Here is a 3,165-nt window from a genome sequence, read left to right on the forward strand (position 1 = left end):
CAAATGTCCCCAGCAAACACGCACACACACATGACCCCACCGGTCCCATGGGGTCGGCGGCGTCCTGGCCCTCTGCTCACCCAGGCACCCCAGGCGGGCCCTACACGGCTCCCGTTCTCAGCCACCTCCTCCCAGCCGACAGTCACCCACTGACCAGGGCAGGGTGACGAATGCCGCGTGGTCAGCGTGTCCGCGTCAGGCGCAGGGCGCTGTGCAGAGCGCCCGTCCCTCTCTGTCCCTGCACCCCACTCCTGCACGGGCGTGGGGAGCTCCACAATCGCAGACGGCCCACCTGTGCCAGAGGCTACGGTCAACAGCGACAGGCACCACTAACTCACCGCTTATTACAGGGCAACGGGACAGGGCACACTGCGCTGTGTAATGTAGCTGTCTCCGGGTGTGACTCTGCAGGGCGCCTTCTCAGGGCTAGCTGGCCACCGAAGACCAGTTCTCATTCAGGTAACTATGTCTAGATATAGACACACACACACACACACACACACACACACACACACACACCCGTGCTAAAGTATGTTAAAGTAAGTTACAGATAACAAAGAGCTCGTCAACCAGAAGGCACGGGGATTCATATAAGGCTGCATTACCCATCATGACGAAGAGCTAGCAACCTAATAAATATCTGAATTGCTGTCATAGCTTTCTCTCGATTTGGCTTTTGGGAAGCACCTGGATGTTGGCAGCCAGCAATTATTTATATTAAAACCTAAAACTTCCATTTAAAAATTATCTCCCCGTTTCTGAATATGATTGTTCATAAAACAGTAAATTCCTTTAATTTAGCTAATGAATTTTCAACTGAACTCTGATCAGTTTAATAGAGTAGATTGTATACTGTAATTTAATTTAAAATAAAACAAATAATTAAAAACTCCATAAACGAAGCAAGTATGAAAATGTGCCCAGAAAATATTATTTAGGTCCCCCGGTTTACCTCAGTGTATGAAAGGAAAGACCTTTCTTGTGCAAGAAACGTTTGGGAGACAGCGAAGTTTCTTATGAAATCACATTCGTTTCCGACCCTGTCAACAGTCAATGATCAGCACCTTCTCCGACTGGACTGACGACAGACACGCCTGTAAAGCTGTTATGAAAAGATGACTGAATTTAGGGTTAGCAACTTTGTATATAACGTGGAGAAAGCTTTCCAAATTTTTTATTCTATTTTCAAAATTGAACTGTGGCAGAGTGCGACTTCCGGTCACCCTCGTATGCAGCTCTGTGCCCTTGAGGACGTCCCCAGGCCACATCACGTTTAAGGGACTTCCGACGGACGTCAGTGGCCACTTACATTTACTGAGCGCTCACCCGAAACAGTCGCCCTGATCTGCGATGCCACAGTGACTCTGTGAGATTCGTCTGCGCCCCACGGCTTGGCAAACGAAGGTACGGCAAGCACGAGGGGCCCCCTCGCCGGAGAACGGCAGACCTGCGATTTGAGTCCACGCCACGTTTCCAGAATCTGTGCTCTCGAAAGCTATTATGCTGCCCTTGATGCATGCTGAATCAGACGTTTAGGTGAGGGAGTTTATTTTCACTAAATCCCATTAACTACTGGATTAAGAGTAGGTCTGAAGGATTTCAGAGGCTAAATTGGTTTGTATTTGAATGGAATACGACCCATTCCCACCTGGGTGAGGAGACAGGTGATTTTACAGTTTTCCATAAAACGGAAACGGGACTGATTTTGGTTGGGATGCTTTCTCCTGCCTTCCTCCTGCAGATTCGGGAGAGTATGGTGATCATTTTCACCTCTTAGCTGGCCTTGGACTTAACAGGTGGGCACCTCAAAGACCCTGAGTGAGCACAGCAATAATTACTGCACGATGACTCGAACACATTTATGACTTGGAGAGCGTTCGCTGAGAGGTCTAAATCCACATGGCTGTCACTTCCGGGCACCTGCTAAGGTCTCACGGACGCGTCTGCATCACTCTTTCTTAAGGGGTTAAGGCGAAGTCAGGTGGCCGAGACGTGCACGGCTGCCGGAGTGAGCATCCGCTGACTCAGCACGTGGCGCTCTTGCCTTCTGTCCGCAAACCCCAAAGCGAAGCCATAGCTCAGTCTTGGGAAACTACTATGGAAGCCATTTTCCGGGGTGGGGGTGGGGGGGGGACATGTAACTTAGATGCCAGCAACAACCGTTTAATACTCATATTTTTCTAATTCTTTTCCCTTAAGAAATAGCATTGTTAAATTCTAAAAAGTAGCACATTGATCAACTGTCTCTCTAAAATCGAACCCAAATTCTCTCTCCTTCTCTCCAGTATACACCAGCACAGAAGACACGTGACACGTTCCAGCTCCAAATAGCTAGACCACTTACTAAATCTAGAGTAGCAGACGCTGAGAGGACATGGGTAAAACACTTAATTTCAGTAACATCGAACTGAACTACTTTCCTTCTGTCCCATTTTATTTTACATGTCCATACGTGGTCACCTCTTGCAACACAGGTAAAGAAGAAGAACATCTTGGATAACAGCAATCACTATTAAGTCATAATCGTCTGAGCCTCGCGTTCGCTGTGGCAAAGGTGTTTCTTACATGGCATCTGTAACTTATGTCTTGCATTTCGGTGGACTTTGAACGCTGCGTTGTGGTCCTTTGACCAGAGCATCACTTGGGAGCTTACTACAAGTGCAAACCTGGAGCCTCACCCCGCGCCCCCGCATTGCTGGGGAACAGAAATCCGTAGTAACCAGCTGCCAGAGAATTTCTCATAAGTTCATGTGACACTGGAAATGCTTTCTCAAGGCTGGCCAGTTTCGGTATTTCATTATGAATAAATGTGCCCCTTATTTGTACAATAAACTATTCTCCCAAACTCACCAATGGACTTAAATGCACCACAGAATTTTGGCTTTCTTAGAGACTGTCATCCAAGTCAAAACGTTCCGTGCTTTTTACCTTTCGCCCGGTGATTCGACACATTCTTCTCTCGAGCCCTCTAACGACCTACTGGCCGGCACGAGCAGCCCGGGCGCCCCCGGGCAGAAGCTGCTCTTGGGCTCACGGCTGCGGCGGAATTGCCAAGGACGAGTGTTCAACACCACGACGTGAGGCCAAACCGTTCGCGACGGGGCGCTACTGACGGACGCTACTGACGGACGCCGCCGCCCGCACGGACCCCTCTGCCGCGCGTTC

This window comes from Pteropus alecto, unplaced genomic scaffold, assembly GCF_000325575.1.
Source record: "Pteropus alecto unplaced genomic scaffold, ASM32557v1 scaffold53, whole genome shotgun sequence".
Lineage (NCBI taxonomy): Eukaryota > Metazoa > Chordata > Mammalia > Chiroptera > Pteropodidae > Pteropus > Pteropus alecto.